Genomic DNA, 25,845 nt, shown 5'->3' with positions numbered 1-25,845 from the left:
TTTACTTTTTAAAGAAAATTTTAATTTCTGTTGTTTTTTTTTTTTTTTTCATTCTTCATTGTATTAGCAAAGTCGTAGACATTTGAAAAATATGAATCACATCTTTCTCTAAGTTATTTTCCTACTGAGCGACGCAGATAGTTTTCCCTGAACCGACAGATGACGTACAAACATGGTGGTCATTGTTTTAAGCGCACGAGTAGCAGACCGAAATTCAGTCGCAAATTTCGACTAGTTAGAATGAACGGATGAGCGAAAGGAAATGTGTTCCATAATCAGCTAGCTCTGAACTATTTTATAGCGCAATTAAAAAAAAAAAAAAAACATGAGTGGAAATGTCCATTTTACATGTTATATAAAAAATTAGTACACTATTTATTGTGGCAGAGCCAGTATTTCAATTAACAATATTAATGCTCAGCTCACAATTAACACCGCCCACACTGACACATTTGAATTTACCTGAATTCACGCCGAATTCAGAGCTATCACCCACGGTAGCTATCACAAGTCGAGAAAACATTTAATACAAAAGATTTGTACGGTTTGTCGCAAATTTATTCTTCAATTAAATGTGGCGGTTACCAATTAAAGAAACCTTAATGAAGCTAGTTTTCAGTAATAGCAGTGCTATTTACCACGAATCAAGAAACATGTTTCCAATAAAATTTATTTCCCCACGTAGAATCCGAATATGGAATAAAAGTTGGACGTAGTCATTTAAGTTTTCGAAGTTGCTCCCCGATCCACCCCAGAGTAGCGATGGAAAGCTAATTTTATCACATGTGGATTTCCTACTCTAAAATATTAACTTGTTATTGTATTTCGAACATTCGTGTTTCATTCGATGCTTATTTCTCCAAGTATTTTGAAGTTTCAAGTTAGAAACTCACTCTGCATATTGCTAGTTAGTATACTGGGTTTGGTGAGATTCTAAGGCAAAATACAGTAGGATGTCGATAATTCGAACATCAAAAATCCGAACGCGGCCCCTAGAAGCTTTTTACATTTTGTCTTAGCTCTCGCGATAAACAAACAATAGAATTGTCCGTCGGCGTTGTATGAAGTCAGTGTTTTTACAAAAGCTCATTCATATGTAATTGTTTGTCGTACATATTTTTATTTTCCCTTAGGCCTATAAAGGTTCAGTTTTAAGTGTGAATTACAGGAACAGTGTAATTTAGCGTACGAGCAGGTTCTTCAGAAACATTAAATGTAAGTAGCCTTACGTATGGTATTGTAATTACTGTATGTACTGTATAACCACTATATCGATAAAAGAGCATACCGCACAGTATATTTAAACCTAAATGGCATATTTTGGATCATTTTCGAAAATCCGAACTCCCCGTGGTCCCAATTAGTTTGGATATTCGACTCCCTACTGTACATGCAATTTCAAGGCATCACAGCGGTATAGTGATGTAAACAAATTGTTTACTGTATGTGTTCTCTTATATTTTAGGTCTTATTGTACTCTATTCCTATTCTTTGAGCGTTCACCTCCGGTACATGGGGTCCCTGGTTCGATCCCAGCTCGCGCCGTGTGTACTTTGTGGTGGACAAACACCATGCTAGTGAGTATTTCGGGGTTCTCCCGGTTACCCCGCTTTCTTCATTCCACCATTTCATTCATTTGTCATCTTCACCGTCTCCTTTAGCCTAACTGGCATAACCGTGGGATGTAAAACTCAAAGATCTCATTTCATTTCATTTTTTGCATTCTGCACAGACTCGGCATCACGACCATTCACACATCGCCGGCGCGTCCATTATTATTATTTTTTTTCTAACCACATGGGCACTTTTAAGATGATTTCAGTTAGTAAATGAGACCAATTGATCAGAAGAATGATCATCACCAGATTGTTTAGCGTTGGAAACTCTCCCGTTCTATTAATTTTGGTGCCAATTTCACGGTAAGTGTACAGATTCTTCCCTTGTGATTTGTAAGTACTGAGTAATTACACAGAAAAGAAGGATTATCTTGTGGTTTCCTCAATATTTTGTTAAATATGAAAAAAATGAGAGCGGTACAGTTTTGCCGAAGAATAATTACCTGTAGCAGCTAAATTAAAATATTTTGTGGGTTATTAACAGTATATATAATTTTCCTTTATTTGGTTGTTTTCCTGCTAGACTGGAAGTTTTCGAAATATGAATATGGAGAAGAATGAAGATGATTAGGTGGGTCGAGCGTAAAACGAATGAATGTGTGTTAGAAATGGTTAGGGAGAAAGGAAAAAATTTAAATATTATCGAGAGAAAGAGAAACTGGTTGGGATTGGATAAGGGGGAATTGCATCAAGAAGGACGTCCTAAAGGGTATGGTGGCAGGAAAGAGAAGGAGGGGGCGAAGGAGACTACAATTAATGGATGGTATCAAAACAGAAAAGTCGTACGTGAAGACGACGGTTAGCGAAACACCATGAAGCTTGGGAGCTTCTCAGTTGAGGCAAATGACCTGCCAATAATGGCAGAACATCTATGATGATGATGATGATGATTTGTTTTCTTATTTCTGTTTGAATTTCTTTTGATCAAAAAAAGCCTTTTCTTTCCATTATCTGAGACTTTTTTGAGGAGTGGGAACAACGTGCACAAAGTTCAGCAGTAATGGTCAGAGCAATCATAACTAATTACAATACCTCATACTTGCAGCTGTGCCTCCTTGTGGTCGAGTGGATAATGTGCATGTAATCCAGGAGTTCGAATCCTGGTGGAAATGCTTGCCTTGGATGAAACCCGAATATGTTTCATACCCCATTGTAAACAGCAGGTAGACTTTCCTGCTTGTGTGGTAGTGTGTTCGCATTTCGTGCAGACGATCTCGGGGATCAATTCGCGTTGGGAGAGCACAAAATATTCTATTTAACAACCATTCATTCCCATTAATGGTTATGGAGATGAACACTGTGCACCATCTCCTTGGAGTAATATTCAGGACGATGCGCCAGTAGAAGTCTGTAATTGCCATCAGACTTCCCTCATCTTGATATCTTCAACATACAAATATAAATAAATACTTACGCAAAAAAAAAAAAAAAAAAAAAACTGGGTTTTAGAGAAAAAATCGCCATATTTTTTGATACACCTTTGTACGTAGCGTAACTCCGCGCGACGTCGCACTAGGTTACTACTATTCACAATCAGTAGCTTCAAGTTGAGTAAATCACGTACATTAAAACTTAATAGAAGATAGCGAGTCGAATAGGTGGATTTCGGTTGCGTGAGGTTGGTAGGAAAGGGAAAATATTGTCCTCCATCGTGATTGAGCTTAATACTCTCTGTCGAAAAGGCAGAGGTGGCCGATAGCCTATAAACGCAACAAAGAACGAAAAGAAAACGTTCGATTTCTTAGTTCAAAAAGTATCACTCTGTTAGCGTGTTTGTATCTGAGATAACGCTTTAACGACATTCCTTCGACAGTCGTAACGTGGAACGGAGAACGACATTTGGCAGCGAAGATAAACATGCAAACGCTACTTTTTAAAAAGAGTACACAGGCGAAAGAGAAGAGAAGAAAAGAAAACGGGCTTTTCAAATGCTGTTGCACACACTATTTCGTGGTTTGTGTTTGTGGTGAAGGACCCTTTCTGTGTGTGAATTGCGATCCCAAATGGGAGAGCAAAACCTTTATCGTCTGATGTGGCTTTTTCATCTGTGAATGTTAAAAAGAATGGAGTATTTTTCTGTCGCCAATTCGAAATCGACAAGAAAAAGTTACGAACCGTGTCGTTACTATGGAAACGAATGCTTTGTGAAAGCTGTTGCGAAGTTTCCGATCGGAATGTTACTCGACATTATATATATATATATATATATATATATATATATATATATATATATATATATATATATATATATATATATATATATATATATATATATATATAACAACAACTGAAGAGCGTAAATGTTATGTAAAACATGAAGCAAAGCACATGCTTAGCTTAGAACAATAGTTCCCGTTACTCATAAATACAAATACAAAGGATTTCACGTTTAAATGGCTATCACTGATGGTTATAAGAGAAGAAATTTATACATTTTTTGGCTCGAGATTCCTTATCATAAATATGCATACCAATAATGAAAACAAGAAAAGTCTATCATGAAACTAGCAAAAGCTATAGGCAATATTTTACATTCCCCGTCCTGTGTCTTTCACATATATAGAATTTGATTCGAACATCTTGTATGGGGATGACAGTGAACCATTCCCACACCTTTTTCTTCCCGTCTGGTCAAATATAAAAAACCACTGAAATATGTGTTTATTTTAAAGTATATGTTCATTTCAAGCAAGGTTCATTTCTCTAAATGTAAGGAATTCTGACATATGAGCATCTTAGTGAACCGCTCTCACCCCTTTTTTCCCTTCTAGGTCAAATATCAAAAACCACGGAAACATGTGCTTAATTATTTTAAAGTATAAATAGCAAGTTTAATTCCTCTAAATCTACAGAATTTGATACTGCCATTTTCGTGAACTGCTCCCACGCCTTTTTCTTCCCTTCTAGATCAAATATCAAAAACCATTGAAATGTGTTTAGTTCTTTTAAACCAGGGATGCAAATAAGCAACAAAATTTTACTAGCCCAACAAAAAAGCTGCTAGCTCACATCCCACAATAGAAATCATGTACTTATCTTCGGTATGATATTAAATACTCGCCCGCACCGATGAACCACTCTCCCCGGGCGAGTGGTTATTTGCATCCCTGTTTTAAAGTATAAATAACAAATTACATTTGTCTAGATCTAAGGAACTCTGATATATGCTCATCTTAGTGAACTAGCTCTTTGTCTTCCCTTCTAGCTCAAATATCAAAAACCATTGAAATATGTGTTTAATTATTTTAAAGTATAAATAGCAAATTTCGTTTCTCTAAATGTAAGGAATTCTGAGATACATCCATCTTCGTGAACCACTCCCTAGCCTTTTCTTCCCTTCTAGATCAAATATCAAAAACCATTAAAACACGTGTTTAACACTTTCAGCCCCATGTGTATCTTTTTGATACACAGTGAGGGTTTACTGATGGACCACGTGTATCAAATAGATACACATTGGCTGACAGTGTTCATAGCAAACTGTAGTCTGGTCCCGGGATGAAATTTACTCAAACAGGGTTGGGGCTGAAAGTGTTAATCCTTTTAAAGTATAAATAGTAAATTTTAAACTACGCAACTACCCAAAGCGTTAAATACACAATTTATTTAAGCTAAGGTACTTTAACAATTTCAACGCTACATTAATGAAATATTGTATCAGAAAGTAATACAATTTATGTATATCTACTAATATTGGAAACAATATAATGTATTAAATACACCTAATTAGATTTATGAATATCTTACTGACGGGTTGAAAAGTTTCGTCGAATGTGTGCCAAATGTAACTAAATTTCAGCTGTCGTATTGGTAGTAAAAATAACATAGGACAGATTCACCATTTACGTCACCATTTACGATGAAATATATATAATTCCAAGTATAATTCTCAATAGCATAACTCGTCAAATTATATTATTAAACTAATTTTCAGAATCCTTGAATCAATACTTAGTCAAGCCGAGTTAACCAATTTCAATTTTCTCTGAATTCTGATGCAATTACTTCTTCTTGTTCATCGCAACCATAGGTTGGTGGGCAGCATGGGCATTATAAAACTTTTCTCTTCTTTGGAAGAGCTATTTTATACTTTGGTAAGGGCTCTTTTTCGTAACTGCATCTACAGAGATACCCGGTTATCATAAAATCAGTATCGCTGTTCAGAGAACCCCGGAGACGTAACCACTTGACAGAATGCAACGAAATCTGGTAGGAGTACATTTGGGAACATGCAGAAGCGATTGGTGTAGAAAACAAAATTAGTTCCAATTGTCGCCATTAGAGGTAATTATGGCGCTGTACAACACCAAGTAAGTGCAGAGTGAAAGAAAAACGACACTTGTGATGCTAAGTGATAAGAAAGGCTGTAATTACCCCTTCTGTGGGCCTCGTATCATTGATTACTAATGTTATTAATACCCCGTGGTCAGTATCGGATTTACAGGGAAGTGGCCTTTGGAACTGAAGCGTCTCTTTAAAATTCTTGAATACCTTACAAAAACGAAGTTAAATGTTAGTCTTTCCTAAAATGTGGTCCCTAAAATGCAAGCTCTCTCCAAAATTCCAGGAAAAGATTAGTGTCAAATCTCGCCTCCAAAGGCTATTGTCTCTTTGTTCAGTGTTAAAACCGATGAGTGTGGTATGGAAGACAAATGATATTGGTATCCAATGAAAGAAAAACCGTAATTATCCCCTTGCGACGCGTGGGATTGATTTGTACTCCTATTAATAACCCCGTGGAGCGATGTGTTATAAACGATGATGATGTGGAGGTCCTTGAGCAAGGAAAACGCATGGTGTCTAGTATCGTATGAGATGATGACTTTCTAAGGACGGGACCTACAGGATAACGTGGGATCCGACTCACGTATGTCTTCACCGGAAATCGAACCAGGGACCCCTTGAACGCAGCGCAAAGAGTGTAAGAAGAGGAAAGAAGCAAACATCGGATCACTATCAGTTCACTTCTGGCACATAGTGGTCCTCAAACCCTTATAACTGAAACACATGCAGGCGTGACTAAGCGCCTGGAGAGGTAATTACAGTCTTCCTTACCATTTAGCATCACTATTATGCTGCCAATATGTCTTGAGCCGTGGCAAAAATGCGAACTAAAGCTCACACCCTCGACACACGCACGCGTTGAGCCAATAAGGGTTGAGCTGTTGCTGAGCGAGAGAACCTTGCAGTCGTCTACGCTATTGCCAGATTTAAAAACAAGAAACCATCGTATAGAATTCGCACGTTCTGTACTGACCGCAAGATTCGCGTTCCGAAGTGCGGCAACATTGCTCTACGGATGACGAAAGAGAGTGGAATTCCTTCAGCCGATAACAGCGCTTGGAAAGGAAGACTAAGTATCAAGACAATGTGGCATCTCTATAGTATCGTTTTTTTTTTTTTTTTCACGCTGCACTTACTTGGAGTTGTACAGCGCCACAATTACCTCTGGTGGGGAAAATTGGAACTAATTTTGTTTTCGACACCAATCGCTTCTGCATGTTCCCAAGTATGCTACTACCAAGTTTGGTTGCATTCTATCGAGTGGTTACGTCTCCAGAGTTCTCTGAACAGTGATACTTATTTTATGATAACCTGGTATTCTGTCCTTGATTTTCCTCTTCCTGGATTTACAGCGAACCTTATCTGGTTTAAAAGTTTTCAGTATCTGCCGCTAGAGGCACTGGTTATCACAATAAGAGTTCTAAACTCAAGAATCTTCAGCATTTCGATTAGTGAATCATTACTCTTTTTATTTATTTATTTTTTTCAAAAATTCTAACTTTTAAGAGTATGTAGTTTGGAATCGTTCAAGTTCGTATATAAATAATCCGGTTTCAAAGTGCTGTATTGACTTCAACAAACAATACGAATTTGTTGTAAAATGCAAAATAAAATAAAGTTTTCAGTTCACAAATATTCAATATGGCCTCCTCTAGCTGCGTGGCATATATCAAATCAACACTCGAACTCTTCCCGTACCTTAAACACTGACGGAAGTTGGCAAGTTGACCAATAGTCGCCAGGAGATGTAACTAGCATACGACACTCTTGTATACTAAAGATATGCCGCATTGACTTGATGCCTAGTCTTCCGTTGCAAGCGCTGCTATCGGCTGAAGGAAGTCCACTCACTTCTCTCGCTTAGCAACAGCTGAACCCTTATTGGCTCAATGCGTGGGTGTGTAAGGGTGTGAACTTTAGTTCGCATTTTTGCCACGGCTCAAGACATTTTGGCAGCACAATAGTGATGTCTTCCGCCAACCAAATTAAACTTGGACACTCTCCTTGTCAAACTTTAGACATTTGTTTCAAGCACGTTTCCTTTGAAATTAGATGAAGACTTCAGAGACATCCTGTACTTTGGTTTTCAAGTTAAAATGGCCCAGATTTATTATCGACAGTATTGAATTTCATACATTAGTTATTGGCATTAAGACCTTTAAGAAAAATAAAATAGGAAAATATAGTGTCAACTACAAAATAGGAAGAGGAGAAATTATTCATAGAATAATTTTTTTTTAAAGTTTTCTAACTAATATTTTTGCAGCTTTATTTATAATTACACGAGCGTCAAAAAGGAACTAAAAAATGTTTAAAAAAAGACTGTTTGAAGCCATCTTATCCATATGGTAGTACAACTAATTTGCAGAAGCTTTTGTGGGCTTTGGAACAAGTTGAAATATGGTGATTGTCCGTGCGACAGAGTGATAAATTGCTCTTTGAGCTTCCCAGGTCTTCTTAATGAAAGCGATGCTTGGAGTGTCGTCTCGCGCTCGGCTGGGTATTGTATAGGCTGGTGTGAACTCAGACCCAAGTTCCGTACTTTTCTTACTAGATCAAAAAAAAAAAAAAAAAAAAAAAAAAAAGTGTGTTCCAACTTCAAGTAAAGTCAGTGGGGAAGAAGTTGTATCATGAAAAGTGTGTTTCACGAGTGAACGAGTTTAAATGGGAATGAATGGCTTTTCGTAGACACAGGATAAGGATCTTGGTTTTTCAGTTTGCTTTCTAACTTGTGAAATCTTCTGGAAATATGCCGTCGGTTAATTTTACAAGAGATTTTCTTTTTTTACTCCATGTCTCTTTTTCATCAAACCAGAAGTTTTGTAAATATAGTTAGTTTCCAAGGAAATTTAGAACATATTTTGGAATATTTCTCTCCATTTTGCTGACAAGTATATAAGTATACTTATTTCTGTACGTATACATCAGATGATACCAAAAAACAATTGTTTACACAACTATTAAATGGAATTTAATTAGAGCAAGCCAAACTACTTTCACAGTCTCAATCTTTACAACTCCCAATAACAAGCATGTTACTACAACTTAAAACCTTTTCTCCCCAACCTACCCTAAACAGTATGGCCGCGGCCGCTTATATTGAACCACCAACAACAGGAAGAGGCGTACAGAATCAAATGTATGGGTTACGCTGGCAAATAAGCCTCAGCTCCTATACAATACGGCCGTGTCCGCTTACATTAAGCAACCAACAATGGGGTAGGGCGTACAGAACCAAATGAACGGATTACGCTGGCAAATAATAAGCATCAGCATCAGCTCCTATACAATACGGCCGTGTCCGCTTACATTAAGCAACCAACAATGGGGCAGGGCGTACAGAACCAAATGAACGGATTACGCTGGCAAATAATAAGTACCAGCCTCAGCTCCTATACAATACGGCCGTATCCGCTTACATTAAGCAACCAACAATGGGGCAGGGCGTACAGAACCAAATGAACGGATTACACTGGCAAATAATAAGCATCAGCCTCAGCTCCTATACAATACGGCCGTATCCGCTTAAATTAAGCAACCAACAATGGGGCAGGGCGTACAGAACCAAATGAACGGATTACGCTACCAAATAATGATACCAGCGTCAGCTCCTATACAATACGGCCGTGTCTGCTTACATTAAGCCACCAGTGATGGGGCAGGGTATACAGAACTAAGTGCACGGGTTACGCTGGCAGCCAGTAAAAATAACTTCAGCTCCTAGTATCAGCAGCGTCGTAACCAGAAAACTTCGATGCTCTGTGGTACCAGCGTAACCCACAGTATAGATCTCCCTTATATTTCTTTCTCGTGGACAATCTCCATTTTAAGGCATACCATATTTCAATCTCTCTTAAAATACGGCGCCCCCTGCAAAATTGTTGCCCTGGGCCCAGGCCTCTGTGACCCCTGTGTAAATACAGGCCTGACCTTAACGCGAGGAGGTTATTTATATATTTTGTGCCGCTATATAGTGATCAATAGAATTGTAATTTTTGTTTAAATATCTAAGAGGACAAACCTTAAAATACTAATTAATCAAGTTTTGAAACTTTTCAGTATGCAAAGAAATCTGAAAATTTGCAGTTTATGAAGCAAAACAGTAAACTATTCTTTGCTTAGCAACAAATTGTTCGGAACCATACGCACTAGGTTTGTAAGTCCACGTCTCATATAGCCTCGCTACTGAAATTGACGCTAAACGGAAATCAGATCAAATAAAAAGTGGAGCTGTAAAATTCTACCAGCGTTGAAAGTAATTTCGTTACAAGATGCCAGGTTGGCAAAAGAAGTTCCTGCCGTTCTAGAGCTTAGATAAACAAAGAGCAGTACAGTGGACGATATGTCCCTTTAGGTTTTGAAGTAATCTCCTTCAGCATCCAACACCTTTTGCCAACGTAAGCAACGTTCCTGCATCTGCGCAATACCCTGGTGATAAAACTCGGCGGTCATGGATGCAAAGAAGTACGCGAGTGCATTCCGCAGGTCTACCTCATTTGCGAAGAATCTCACACATAGGTGGTTGTTGAAGGAATGAAACAGGTGGTAATCTGTTGGCGCAAGGTCCGATAAATGTGGTGTATGGCACAGTGTCTCCCAGTGAAGTTGCTGAAGGGTCTCCCGGGTCCACATGTGGCTTGGTATTGTCGTGCAGGAACAGCACCGTTTGCTATTCACCAATACCGGCTCATTCTGCCGCAAAGCACGGTGCACCCTTGGCAGTTGCTGAGATTAGAGGTCAGTGATGGTCTGACCAGGTGGAAGGAGCGCGTAATGCACCACTTATCGACACTTCCACCATACAGAGAACATAACCTTTCGTGCGTACGGGAATAATCTTGAGGTATGAGGAATAGAGTCACGTGGCGACAACCAATGCCTGGCACACGTTGGAGTGTCATAGAGGACCTGCTTTTCGTCACCAATGAGGAAGCGATCAAAGATGGCCTTTTTCAGGTGGCGAGTGAGCAAAGACAAGCAGGTTGTCACTCGTTGTTACTTGTTGGCCGCTGGTAGTGTGTGTTGTAACTACTTACTTAACTTGTATGAATTCCGTATCAGATGCAGGTGCAGTTTGACTGTTTCAGCGGAAACAAGAAGCTTTCTGCAAGTTAACGTACGTTAGATAACTGTCCTCGATAGCTGCTTTCAGGTTTGTCATCTAACACATGTCGTTCAATGCGATGGAACCAATGTCTGGCATATATGGCTACTTGATGCGGCAGCTGATCCCACTTTAAAGTCATACAAGCACAGGCGAACAAACTACTTCGGTACCTTCATTTCTCTTCGACAGTGGACGAGCGATGACTGCTGTATGTGCACAACATGCCTGTATTACTAAAGATTGATGATCAGATTAACTCCCAATCGCTTGTCAGGCAGGTACGTCATTTCGTTTCTTCGCTGTGAGCACATGATTAATGGGACGTCAAAAAACGACAAGAACCTTTTTGGCTACCTTGGATTTGGTTCAGACTGTCTTGGTCAAACACCATATAACTGCTGGCTCTTCAGATGTTTTGATTTTAGCCTGAGCTGAAAATGTGGCTGTAACGGACCCAACTGGATGGCATTATGTGGAATGTGATGTCCAATTAGCAAAGAGACCTTCCTCTAGTAAAAGTGTATGTAGTCTCAAGAATATTATTTTGAATGGAAGTAGGGCACAGGTTGCTGCTCGCCTTCTCAGTGAGAGCGGAAGATAAGCTGATGTTAATAAAGGACAGGTGGTGACAGGCGAAAAAGAACATTGATAGTGTAGTCGGTGAGTTTGTAGGCGTGGATACCTGACTACGTGTACACTGCCAACACTTGCTCTTTTGCGTCATCTCTCCACTCTTACGTTATACATCGGCCAGTTGGAAATGACTGTACTGAGTTTCCTACCTCCATGTGAGTAACCGTATTTTTTTTTTTTTTTTTTTTATCAGACACAAGTCAAATAATTTTGAAGCTGAACATATATACTTAGTTGTTTGAATATTGCAGTAGACATACTATCAGATATTATGTAGAAAGTCAAATTTTTCTTTTATATAGTCTTTGAGTACCTTCGAACGTTCTATCTCCTTTAAATAAGCTTCATTGTCTCATGGAAGCTTGATAAGTTGCTTTATAATCTGATGCGAGGAGTGTGCAAACGGAGGGATGAAAGGTCATCAATTTGCAAGTGAATCGAGCGTTCAAATAATGACTTATTCATATCTTGGACGGTCGCTTCCTCTAATGTAACGGCTTTCCTGGAATTTTTGCTTTTTTAAAAAAATATTTTTTTTCTGATAGAATGGAAGTACATATCATTCTCTGTGATTAACTTGTGTCTGTCTTCTAACGCTGAAGCTTATTAAAAATCCCTCATCATTCATTCAGTGCGATAGTCTTCATGCGGTAGAAAATGAAGTTTTTTTTTTTTTTTTTTTTTTACTTGTGTAAAAGATGATTTACGTTAAGTGGTTGAAGAGAAGAATAAAAGCTCGGAGAAGCTTATTATTCTCGTGTATTTTAATTTTTTTGTCTGCTGGAAATTTACTGCTAAAACGAGTGTTTTTGACAGTGGGATATTTGATCAAAATTTTATGATGTTACATTTCTTCCTTTCATATGCAGAAATAAGTAACGAAAATTAACTATTCAGTTCTCCCTAAGAGTATTCGTTATATGATAGAGTTATTGCGGGTATACGAGACCAATATTTCATACTTTGATAAAAAGAAAGAAAACATCGTTTTTCCTGAGAGAGAATCATTTAATTAGCTTAAAATTTTGAAGTATATTATTCAGATTGACATTAAAGATTCGGCAATCTCCGGACCTCAGGAGTGCCGGACTTTTGGAAATGAAATCTTTGAGTTTTACGTTCCACGGTTATGCCGATTAGGCTAAAGGAAACGGTGATAATGAGTAATGAATGAAATGGTGAAATGAAGAAAGTGGGAGGGAACAGGAGAACCCCGAGAAAACCCACGCACACGGTGTTTGTCCACCACAAAGTTCACTGAAATATTTGTCATTTCTATGAAATAGTTACAAAATTGAATAGAATAAATTAATGCCTGTCAAAGAGGAAGACCTCCATGCACTATGAACTTCTTATATGTTGTTCTTTACAAAATTAAATTAAAGTTTTACTTATAGGAAGAATGTTGAATTTAACCTAATGAAGACCATGATGATTACAATCTGGCTGTCAACAACTTGACTGACTAAAATGACGCTAATTTCATGACTGACTGTTCAGACCGTTCGGTCGATACTAACCAATCTGACAATTTTGACCATTTGTTTATTTCTTAATTAGTTCATATATTTTTGTTTTAGCCGTTCACCTATATGAGTTCCTTGTTTACTTGTCGTATTTTCAACATTATCACTTTCATTTGACTGTTTTCACTTCCTTGTTTATAAAATCTTGTCTCCTTTTTACTTTCAATAACAAATTGTTAATATACATTGAAATTTTTGGGAATTACATTACAGTATATTTAACAGCAAATGACAGGCTTTTTAAAAAAGAGAGCTAACAAGGGACATCACCCAATTGTCCGGCTCCGATTTCAATGAAATTTTTATTGCTGATAGAGGACATGTATTCATTACTTGTGATGACAGAAATTTTTGCCATCGTGCATGTTTTCTATTTTTTTAATAATTTTTAAAGGTTGTGATGTGGTTAATAGAGATTACTGCAGAAGTCCCTTACTACCCTTTGTAAACGGAGTGTTAATGAAAGAACAACCATGTAGAGACGTATAGGGCATAGGGGAAAGTCGTATGGTACGTATGACCTTGACGACAGCCATCTTGAAATCCGCCATTTTGAATTAAGGTCAAGTTTTTTAAATGGAAATAGGGTAATATGATACATAATTTCGGGCTAGAATTTAATCAGGAAGACAACGGTGAAGTTAGTTTTAAGATGCACCCATTTGGGGAAAAGTTACAGGCATATTAATTGTTTATACTTACTATGTGCTTAAGTCCCTTACCTCCGCTTCTAACCCGCGTATTAATGATAATAAGTGGATAAAGGTTTCGATAATACATATTATGCCTAGAGGGGAGTGATACGATAAGGGTATCATTGATGGCAGCCATCTTGAAATCCGCCATTTTGAATTTAAGTGAAGTTTTGAAAAATGAAAACCATAGCATGTGGCACCTAATTTTAATAGTAAATTTTCCCCAAAAGCCAATAGTATGCTTATTTTTGTTCTATAGTTAACTAGTATGAATTTATGACTCTTCTAATGCGCACGAAACGTCCATTATTCGATCCTTCAAATTGGCAACACTCCCAATTTTCACCGCATGTTTTAAGATTCCAACTGGCACTTTGCAATTGTTGCCATAGTTCATGTTTTCTAAATTTATTACATTTTTTGAGTTGAGATTTGTCAGTTCATGAATAGTGTTGAGATAAGCATTCAGCAATCTTTCTGAATGCTCATTAGAAGAGTCATAAATTCATACTAGTTAACTATAGAACAAAAATAAGCATACTATTGGCTTTTGGGGAAAATTTACTATTAAAATTAGGTGCCACATGCTATGGTTTTCATTTTTCAAAACTTCACTTAAATTCAAAATGGCGGATTTCAAGATGGCTGCCGTCAATGATACCCTTATCGTATCACTCCCCTCTAGACATAATACGTATTACCGAAACCTTTATCCACTTATTATCATTAATACGCGGGTTAGAAGCGGAGGTAAGGGATTTAAGCACATAGTAAGTATAAACAATTAATATGCCTGTAACTTTTCCCCAAATGGGTGCATCTTAAAACTAACTTCACCGTTGTCTTCCTGATTAAATTCTAGCCCGAAATTATGTATCATATTACCCTATTTCCATTTAAAAAACTTGACCTTAATTCAAAATGGCGGATTTCAAGATGGCTGTCGTCAAGGTCATACGTACCATACGACTTTCCCCTATGTCCTATACGTCTCTACATGGTTGTTCTTTCATTAACACTCCGTTTACAAAGGGTAGTAAGGGACTTCTGCAGTAATCTCTATTAACCACATCACAACCTTTAAAAAATATTAAAAAATAGAAAACATGCACGATGGCAAAAATTTCTGTCATCACAAGTAATGAATACATGTCCTCTATCAGCAATAAAAATTTCATTGAAATCGGAGCCGGACAATTGGGTGATGTCCCTTGTAAGCACTAAACCAAAAACAAATGAAATTTGATGACTGTTGACTAAGTTTTTACTGAATCCAGTATGAATCTATACAGCAGCAAACAAATGATAAAAAGAATATCTGTTAACATGTGAAGTTCCCAGCAACTAGAATCGAATACAGTGCCATCAAAACATAAACGTCGGCACCAGAAAACAGTGGCGCGCCAACGCGGTAAATTTGAAAATGTGCTCCGAAATCCATGCCGGAAGTCCGAAGGAACCGACTATCGATGGTTGGATTTTTGAAGGTTAACCTTACTAGTATTTGAGAACTATACAGATCACTATGAAAACAACGGAAGCAGCTGGACAAAACGTAACTAACTTGATTAATACGGCGTTGGATCATCTTTAACCCGTAGAACAGTTTATATTCGTCGCGGAATTGAGACAAGATCGTGAGTCCTTTCCATGTAAGGCATACTGGACTATTTGTGCAGACTAGTATTCAGTTGTATCGGCGTTGATGGAAGCGGACATTTACGTCAGACTCGCTGCTCTAAAACTGATTATAAATATTCAGTAATGCTCAAGTCAGGGGATTAAGCTGGTCAGGAAAATCATTATTGTTCCTTCTGATGGACCTCAAACCGCGCCTAAACAGGTCGTTGGACTGTGTGTAGTGGCGCGTTGTCTTTTTGTAAGATTCCGTCATTGTGAGGAAACGTTTCTACCGTATGATGGACTTGCATAAAATGACTACATTATCACCGGCTGTGATTTGTCCTTTAAGAGTAATAATAAGACCAACGCAGTACTTTTGAAATTGCGGCTTATACTAGCACAGAACCGTCGCGATGTTAACGGTAAGAAGTAGACAGCTTGGAGCTTACACTTTCTTGAGCGTTCGCCATATCTAAACCCGTCCCGTTGGAACAATGAGAGATTTGTCGGACCATGTTATTCTCTGTTCTGTATGTTCACGAATTTCCGTTCCCCTTCTGGGAGATCAATTTTGATTCAAATCTCGGTTGTGGTTTATAATTATAACCCACGTTAATATTAGTTTACTTCCTTCGTAACCTTGGTATTGCATAAGAATGGTGGTTACCCCATTTTTCTTACTGAATAGCTTTTCCTGTGCTTTCAAACTTTCTGACCATCCATCAATAAAAATTGAGTATGTGTATGTGTCAGTATTAACCCAGTATGTATAATTAGTCTTTCCATTCGCCATTCATGTTTCGTTTGCATGCAGTATGCAGGTGGAAATAGTCTGAATGCCTTTGTGATTAAAACGCCATTGACCCTGAGCAAGTGTCAATTACTGAACACACACACACACACTCATACAATGTGTATGTGCCTTTGTGTGTGTAAATGAGTATGAGGGTACACTCATGCAGGTATACATTCTAGTGGTGAGGAACGTTTGAAATAAGGGGAAAATAGAGAAAGAAATGTAATTATAGTTGGCAGTCTCCGGTGGGACTATTGTAATAATGTGCCAATAACAGCGCTGGTATTAATTACCTATTAATATTCCAGTAGCCTCTCTCATCCCCTCTGTCGCTTCCAATTTGCAGTGATCTGTTTCCTGGATTCGGCATCACGTTTCGCTAATAATGCTCTCTGTTTACCCATCGTCACTTTGCAATCACAGTATTTTCTCTCTGCATGACCTGTAATTAACTAGGGTTTGATGCTCAGTTTCCTTTTTCTTTTCTATAACAGGAAAAATAAATGATTGCATGTTTTTGCATCCGCTAGAAAATATAGATTTTTTTAAGAGGAAAAGTCAAGAATTATCATCACTTTCATATTTCTATTGTAAAAGTTCTGCTAGTGCAGTAAAAGGTGGAGCTAGATAGAGTAAATTAGAGTTCGAAATTTATACCCACTATCGATTTATTATAAAATATTTTAATATGATAGAATATTCTTTGCAGATATTTTAATAATACAAGAGCTTTAATATAAGGTAAGTATCGGTATCCCTTGACCTGATGGCCTCGGGAAGGAGTCCTCAGTAGCGAGCTACAGTAGGACACGCTCTGTTCCACTGCAAGCAGAAGGAATTAAGGTTTTCCGTTAAGACTCTGCTGCAAGCCAGGCCGGCTTGTGGTTAGGATTCTCCCACTGCTTTACTGCAAGTAGCAAGGAGTGGTAGTTTCCAACAAGGCTCCTCTGCAGGATAAGGCTTTGGGGTAGGGTAGGTACCTGTTAGACTCCACTGCAAGTATATAGAGGGGAAACCAATCGGAAACTGATGACTGTCCGTTGGATGTTGTTCATTATATGGGCGTCCTGGTGGCCGTGGCGCTGCTGCCATTCGTCATGTGACTTGTAGGAGGTGCTAGTGGTCCATCGCCTGCTTTTCGTAGTAATCCCACTGACGTGTAATACTCAGACGTAAATACATGTGGTAATATTTAGAAACAGGATCATGTAACTGTTTGTACACAGAAGCACGTAGCACATTGCAATATTGTACGCACTGCTCCTTGCCTTTGCATGTTATAAGGTTGAGATATTGTTACAAAAGTGATCTTAATTGTTACATTTTTCTTCTATTCCGAAAAGAAGGACGAGCAGAGGCAGTGATCATGCGACAAAAATATTGTCTTCGATAATAGATCTCGCCCGTAGGTGGAAATTGTTGGCAAGCAAATCACTGTATCTTGCACTGTTAATTTTTGTTGTCCTTTCCAGTCATGTTCCAGTATAGTCTCTTTTCAGCTCCAGTAGATGGTTACCTTTATCTTTTCCATGAAAGTTTGTCGTGAATTTCAGTGATTCTCGTTATTTTAGCTCCACACTTTCTCTTTGGATTCTGGGTTCCATATTTCATCTCCTGTGACTATTCTACTCAAAACTTAGTCTCCTTAATTATTGTAGTGGTCCAGTAAGTGGTAGAAATTAACACACTTTCTGCTTCTTTTTCTTCACATGTCACGGTTTTCTTTTCGTCCATTTCTAAAGTTTCTTTATCCACACGTTCATTTTTTCACGCGGTAGAGCACAGTCTGGTTTTGAGTGTCTACGATGAATTTAAGTCTCTGACACATCTTCAGACCAGACAAATCGGCTCAGTAGGTCGATCGATCTTCGTAAAAACGCAACCAAAAATATAATAATCATAAAAAAAAAAAAAAATATCTATCTAACTAACTTTATAGCTTATGGAACCCGGAGGTTCAATGCCGCGTTCACAAAAGCTCTCCACTGACTTCTATTCTTAGCCAACTGGATCCCGTTTCTTCTTTGTATTCCTATCTCTGCGAGATCCATCTTAATATTGTCCTCCCATCTGCGCCTATGTTTTCCTAATGGTCGTTTTCCGATTGGTCTTCCAGTCAAGACTTTGAAAGCGTTTCTACTTTCTTCCATTCTAGCTACATGACCCGCCCACCTAAGCCTCCTAGACTTGATGACCCTAACAATGTTGGGTAGACCATATAAATTATGTAGTTCCTCGTTATGAAGTTTCCGCCATTCCCCATTCCCGTTTCTCTTGGGTCCGAATATTCTTCTCAGGATCTTGTTCTCAAATACTTTCAATCTATGTTCTTCCCTCAGAGTAAGCGACCATGTTTCGCAACTATGTAGACCAACAGGCATGATTATCGTTTTATATGTTTTAAGCTTCAAATTCCTCGACAGAATTCGCGACGACAAGAGATTTTGAACTGAATAATAATACGAATTCCTTGCTTTTAGCCAATATTTAATTTCTTCGTGAATATGATTTTCATCTGTAAAATTGATCCTACATATTTGAAAGTATCCACTTTATCAAAAGTATTATTTAATATTTTAACGCATCCATAATTTGTCGTATTACGGTCCCGACGCACTTTCCTGCATTTACTTCTAAACCCATGTCCCTGTAAGCGTTTAATAAGATATACATTTTTTTCTATTGTTCTCCTGTCATCCCCTATTAAATTATGCCTATTATCGCAAACTAAAAAGCAAATTTTGCGTGGTACAGACTTAAACCGCTATAGAATGATGCTCTTGTTCTATGTTTTTTCGTGGTGTACAAAATATCAGTCGAACAACTATTTCTTTCTGCAATAAAAGAAAGAAATATGGAGTAATTAAGATCAAACTCTTATAACATTACTAACTCCATAACATGCGAAAGCAAAGGTATTTTGCGCAGTGACTGCTTTCGCAAATTTTATTTGGTCCAACTAGAGATTTTTTTTTTTTAAAAAAAAGATGCTTTTTGGAATTGAGTATTTCCGATACAGAAAGCCCGCCTTTTTAAAATAAAAAACAGGGATTTTCACTTTTTTGACTTTTTATAACTTTATTGTTCAAGTGCCAGTTTTGTTTCCCAGTTGTAAATTCTACAATTGAGAAACTGCATTTAAAACATCCAGTATTTAAGAGAACTATGTTCAATCTGCTGCTTGCTGTCGTGACTGGTTTTGAATCCGGCATTGCAGTTGGTACATGCAAGTGTAAGTTATGCAACACACATATCCCAAGTATCGTTTTGGTTGCCTAAACATTTCATGAAGTACCTGGAAGACATGCATTTTCATATATGTTTTGCTGGTTGCTTAAATACAATTAGGCAGACAAAGAAAACGCGCCATAAAACTAAATTTGATTTGATTTTAAGTTTAACGTCCCATTGAGAACCGAGGCTATATGAGATGTGGATCTCAGTTTAACGTGGGATCCGAACTACATAAGCTCCCGCCGGGAATGAAACCCGGGTCTTCCACGACAAAGCGCGTACACTAACCGCTTCGCCACGAGGAAGCTCACCATAAAGCTAGAAACGTACAAAACGATTTTTGTTTTGGTTTTACTAGTTTAACATTACTTTGTACATAATTCCTTTACTCTTAAATTATGATTTACTGTTAAGATTTTTCAAATAAGGAACTTATGAATGCCGTTTTAAACGTTATTCCTCTCGTATTTTAACAGTTCAATAAATTCTGTACATGGTTACAATGAAGTTTTAGTGTATTCATTAACTTAAATTATTATTTTGTTTCACGAAATCTATTACAATTTCAGAACAGTTACTGCTAAGCTAATACTATTAAACTTTTTAATAAAATACACAATACACACTCAGCAAGGCTATGTGATAATATGTAAAAAAAAAAAAAAAAAAAAAAAAAAAAAAAAAAAAAAAAAACACTATCACGTAACCATTTCAACACAATAACTTTGTCTTCATCAGACTTCTATTCCTTCTCTTGGGAAGTAGTGGAAGTCTGATGAAGACAGTTATTATGTTGAAACTGTTACGTGATAGTGTTTTTTTTAAATACATATTATCACATAACCTTGCTCAGTGTGTTATTGTGTATTAGTACAAAATGGAAACAAGGCCTGATAGAATAGTTAAAATGTATTTATCGTCGTAGATTAATCTAATAGCTCTACAAACAATTCATTGGAACTAGAGTGCGTCCAGCAATTTGCTCTTTTTTCGTCCTACGGAATAAATAATTTTGTTTATTCATGATTTTTTTCAGTTTTTCATGCAGTATGCAGTAATTACGGCAAATGTTTATTCGTGTTATAATGGGAAAGCCAAGATAGAACGTACTATCGTCTCAGCACGCAAATTGAAATATTTTTAAAAAGCCCAGAATTTCCCAGACAGGAAAGTAGAAAAATAATGTCTCTTGCCCCCTCCCCCCCCAAAAAAAAATTTTTCCCCTGAGCTCTTGCATTCCTAGGTGCAACAGACACAATTTTTGTTGTCTTGAAAAACTTACGCTAAAAAATACCTCTGATAACACTGTCTTATGTCTGACGTTACTTATAAAATAAATAAATAAATAAATAAAAACTATTAATTCGCAATCTTGCTATCTGCACAAATTTGTGAAGCGTATAGTAAAATCAAATGTTATGAGAAAAATTGTATTTCTGTAACAAAATTAAAATACTTTCATTAATTTACTTGCAGGTACATTTCAACAGATTTTCCATTACTCTGAAGACCGTTTCCATCTTCTTTTCGTAGACTTCTTTTCAATTGCATCATCTTTCCTTTCAGAAGATAAATTCTGCTTTGACAACTGAAGCGATAAGATCTTAAAATTGAATTTTTTTAAAGAAGGAAACAAAAAACATGGATAACATGTATTGTTTCTGTCTATATACTATAGGTATGTTTTGCTTTCTTTGAGTTCGTGTTTTAATTCGAACACAATAGCTTATTCTTTCTGTTAAAATAACATGATTTGGTACCGCCTGTCATTTAACTCAATAACAAAGCGATATAAAAGATCAGGAGCGTTGTGTTTGTGAATATTTTACGTATATTCTCTTTGAGGTCATTTGAATTTCGCAAGAGACAATTCATGTTGCTGGCTGAAGTGTAAGTGAAAAATCTAATTACATTACATTTTTTCGAGTTTCATACTTCATAAAATCTAAGCATAGTAACTGTTGAATAACCTTAACTTTTTATCTGTCATTTTTCCCTTGTAGTTGAAGTGCAAATTCCTTTTTTTTCTTCCTTTCTTTGATCAAAAAACCCAATGTATTTCAATTTTCCAAATTTTCTTGTAGGCCTTATATCTGCAGAACTACATATAGTGTAGCCAATCCCAAATTATTTGTTAACCCAGTACGGTGTGCTTATTCAATAGAAAATACGAAAACTTGATTTAGGGGCCGTTCAAAAAATTTCCGGCCCGTGATCCAAAAATCCAATAGCCTATATTTCATTCAATCAAAAATTTTCTTGTACGCCCTTTATCTGAACAACTACTTATAGTGTAGCCAAACCTAAACTATCAGTTAGCTCAGTATGATGTGTTTATTCCATAGAAAATACGAAAACTCGATTTAGGGGCCTGGGGGCCGCGGTGGCTCAGTGGTAGAGCGTTCACCTCTGGTACATGGGGTCCTTAGTTCGATCCCAGCTCGCGCCAATTGAACTTGGTGTTGGACAAACACCGTGTGCATGGGTTTCCTCAGGGTTCTCCAGTTTCCTTTGACTTTCTTCACTCCACCATTTTATTCATTTCTCATCGTCACCGTCCAGCATAACCGTGGGATGTAAAACTTAAAGATTTCATTTCGATTTAGGGGCCGTTCAAAAATTTTGTGGCCCTTGTTCCAATTTGCCCAAAAGATCCAATATATTTCAATCAAAAATTCTCTTGCAACCCTTATATCTGGAGAACTACTTATAATGTAGGCAAACCCAAACTATAACTTACCTCAGTATGATGTACCTATTACGTAGAAAATATGAAAACTCGATTCAGGAGCCGTTTACAAATTTTGTGGCCCCTGACCCAAAGACTAATTATTGGCCAAGATCGCAATCTTTTGATCCATTTTCGTTTTTCCTAAAATTCCTGTTTTCGAAGTTTCCTTGTACTCTGGTAGATAAAAACATTTACTGTTCAAAGAAATCCTATTTGGTATCAAAAACGAAAGGAAAAATGGGAAATGATGCCAGCTCCAAAATTTTCTGTTAATTTTCGAAATTTGTTACACTGAAGATTAAATATATGTATTATTGTACTAGCTCAGAGTTTTCTTGGTTTGTGCAATCATATTCAGAAAAGTTTTTTTTTTCCTGTTACTATACAGATCAAAGTATTCTTTGTGTGTATATTTGTAGCAGTCTGTTTAGGGTAATATTAGCATACAGGTTACGATCTACTGTGTGATTTAATTTGAAAATGTAATTAAATTCTTGTTTGCAGAAAAGAAATAATTCTAGCGCTGTCAAAAACGTTTGTTTATTCTGTTTGTTTGAGTTTGTGAGAAATTAATGTCGTATACATGTAAATTGCCAACTTTTCCGTCTTTTAATTAGCCATTTATAGCGTATGATTGAGAAGAACATGAAATGTAATCAGGATTTAAAGTATATCCCTTGAATTTTTTTTTTTTCGTTACGTAGCAAGATCAATATTTGATTTTTTTTCTGTCACGTCACTTACCAAAAACGTATGGTATCTGATAAGCGCTTGTTGCTCGAGATGAAACAGAGAAAAATCATTAGATGACGAGGAAAAATGTCTATCTTCAAAAGTGATAAAATACGTTTAAAACAACACCAGATAACATAATGTGTGGGAAACATATAACTCAATTAGTTCCCATATGCCTGTGAAACTTCAAATATTGAAAACTCGTTTGTGCTGCAAAATAAGAACTCTCCGATTGCGAAAGTATCATTCCTTATGCTGCATCAGATTTTTGGTTAGTTTTTGCTGTTTGGCTTTTTCAGCATCAACTTCCGAGAAATACAGTATTTTGGTATCAAAATTTACTATTAATCATTACGAAAATATTAAGGTAAGTATTCCTTTTAAGATGTGGAACAGGTATAAGACGCAATTTCCAATCTGGTGTTTTATTGTTTATTGCAAACACTTTCAACTTCCAGCATTGATTTTGATCCTCAAAGTTTCTGCAGTGTTCCACTGTATGTAATGTCGCACACTGAAGTATGATATTCAGGTTACTCGTCTGTATTTTAACATTTTTGCTCCTGAACTTATATAGGCAAATTCCTTCTTGTCAGTCTAGTGCATTGCATTCTTTCTCAACATATTTCATATCACTATTCCCGTTTCATCACACCCTCTTACCAGTGATCCTCATAAGTAATTTTCGGTTTCTAATCAGCTTTCCGATTATTACTATTCATCGCTTATATGAGGAGCTGCTGAAAAGTTCGTAACATAACTGATAAAGCTACGGAAAATTTGCGGCAAACTGGCATTAAATGGATGACGTCTTGAGGGAACTTCCACGTTGGCAGGGTTGTGGCAGTAGAGATGCAAGGGCTCGGAAAAAACAGGCTTTTTTGAAAAAAAAACTCGGTTTTTTCTGCTTCGCTTTTTTGCTTGGGAAATTTTGGGCTTTTTTCAAAATTCTGCTTTAAATTGATAAGCCAGATTTTGTTTCGCTTCTCTATAACACAAAAAGGCATTTAATTAGTGGTTGATACCGATAATAATATAAAACCTCGAAAATAAACTACGGATTTCGAAAAGATATTTCAAACAATTTTACTTCTCAACATATTTACATTATGAATTCCAAAGGATTAACCAATGTATATAAGAAGTTTTTTTTTTTAAACTTCCTACATACAAAAGTAAGCAGGGTTGGCAAGAACCATGGTTGTTTTTGAAAATACTAAAAACCCGTTTTTGGGGGGGAGTTTAAACTAGGTTTTTTGGTTTAAACCAGGTTTTTTGGGTTTAGATATTTTGCTTTATGTATTTATATTACATATTGACAGAAATAAGTTTGTTTCGTTTTTGATGTTATTATGCAACAACGGGGTTATGCTGGAAGTGGTCACATAAGCTTAAAGAAGTCCGGTCAGTAAATTTCTTAAATTGAGAAACTCCCGCCCTAGCTATCGGGAAAATCCCGTCATTACTCTAAATGTAAAACAATAACGGAAAAATCCTGTTATGCTTTGCATGTAAAATTTAAAGGCCAACGTATCATAATCAGTACGCTAAAACTGAAGTATTAAATTACAAATTTAGTATGTACACATCATTGAAAGTACAATCCAAGCTAATATTGGAAGCTACGTAGGCAATCGATAAATTTTGTCAATTTATATCAGTATATTTAAGCAACCTTGGCTTCTTTATAAAACAACAGGCATTCAGGCATGCAGAAATATACAATTTAGTTTCGTTTCGTTACGTTCAGGCTGAACATCCTTACGTAATACCGAGGTTATCAAGGAGAAGACTTTCGCTTAAAGTGACATCCGAACCGCTGCTTTGTTTACGCATGAAAGAAGGGTTGTGGTTCAACCGAGAATTGAACATGGGATACCTTGATTAAAAGGTGAAAAGGAAATAAAACTAATGCAGATGGTTTGATGTGTGGAAACGTTACCATGAAGTTCACACGATTCGCATTTTTCGTTCTTTTTATTTATTTATTTTTTTGGTTTAAACCAGTTGTTTATTTAAAAAAAAGAAAAAAAAAACAGCTGGTGTAAACCAGCCAACCCTAAAAGTAAATACTTCTTTAAAAAAGTACTCAAATATGTAGCAAAATTCTATGTGGTATTTTTACTTCAAAATATTCTATACCCTCTTTTTGGAACAAAATAAAATTAAAGTAAAACATAAGAAAAATATTTAGATTTATATGATACATTTAAAAGCTGCACATCTAGAGCTTTTGGTTTTGTATATTCTTGAAATTCTACAGTTTTATATAAGCACCATCACGGTTTACTCAGTCCTCAAGTTTTCTGTATTTTTAACAAGAGGGATTCAACATATGAAGGGTGTAAGGTAAGAGCATGGCAACCCACAATTTTACTATTTTAAGAAATTAGAAATTTTCTGCTGCACAATCCATTTTGAAAGTCGGAAAGCTGATTTTTCACATAAGACTACACATGAAGGTTTAAACGAAGCGGTATGCGTTGCTGTCTATCTGGTGCTGCATAACTCAGCAATTGAAAATGTGTTAGTTACCATGTTCTTGCCTCACACTCTTCATATCATTATGGAACTCTCCCCACCCCACCAGCACAAAAAAAAAAGGTCTACGGAATATATTTAAGTTAAGATAAATACAACTGCACAACAAACATGACTGAGTGGAGCTTTTGCGCTTTTATCGGGAAGTCCGGGATTCAACTCAGCATTCGACCATTCTGACAAAACTTTTCTTCATTCCATCTATGAAGTGGAAATAGTGCGTGTACTGAATTGGCCGACTTCATTTCTTATTATTTTTAAATCGTTATTATTACTAATTACGAGCAGTAACGGTTTTGCGAAGGTTAGGGGGACGGTCTTTTG

General features: G+C 36.8%; 1 protein-coding gene across 4 annotated transcripts in view; it reads left to right on the top strand.

Moving 5' to 3' along the window:
* The window catches only part of Tpst (tyrosylprotein sulfotransferase), a 532,464-nt gene that overhangs the window by 162,999 nt on the left and 343,620 nt on the right, over nucleotides 1-25,845 (top strand). Inside the window, exon 1 of one of the 4 annotated variants that reach the window (XM_081770748.1) lies at nucleotides 21,283-21,404. The exons of the other annotated variants lie outside the window; for them this stretch is intronic. The gene's annotated coding sequence lies outside the window, so the exon portion shown is untranslated. Of the gene's footprint in view, nucleotides 1-21,282; nucleotides 21,405-25,845 lie in introns of those variants that run through there. 4 annotated transcript variants of the gene reach the window in all.

Source organism: Thermobia domestica, chromosome 9 (genome assembly GCF_964235325.1).
Source record: "Thermobia domestica chromosome 9, izTheDome1.hap1.1, whole genome shotgun sequence".
In the NCBI taxonomy this organism is placed as follows: domain Eukaryota; kingdom Metazoa; phylum Arthropoda; class Insecta; order Zygentoma; family Lepismatidae; genus Thermobia; species Thermobia domestica.
The sequence above is the reverse complement of the archived record's forward strand: the minus strand, read 5'-3'. Positions and strand labels throughout refer to the sequence as shown.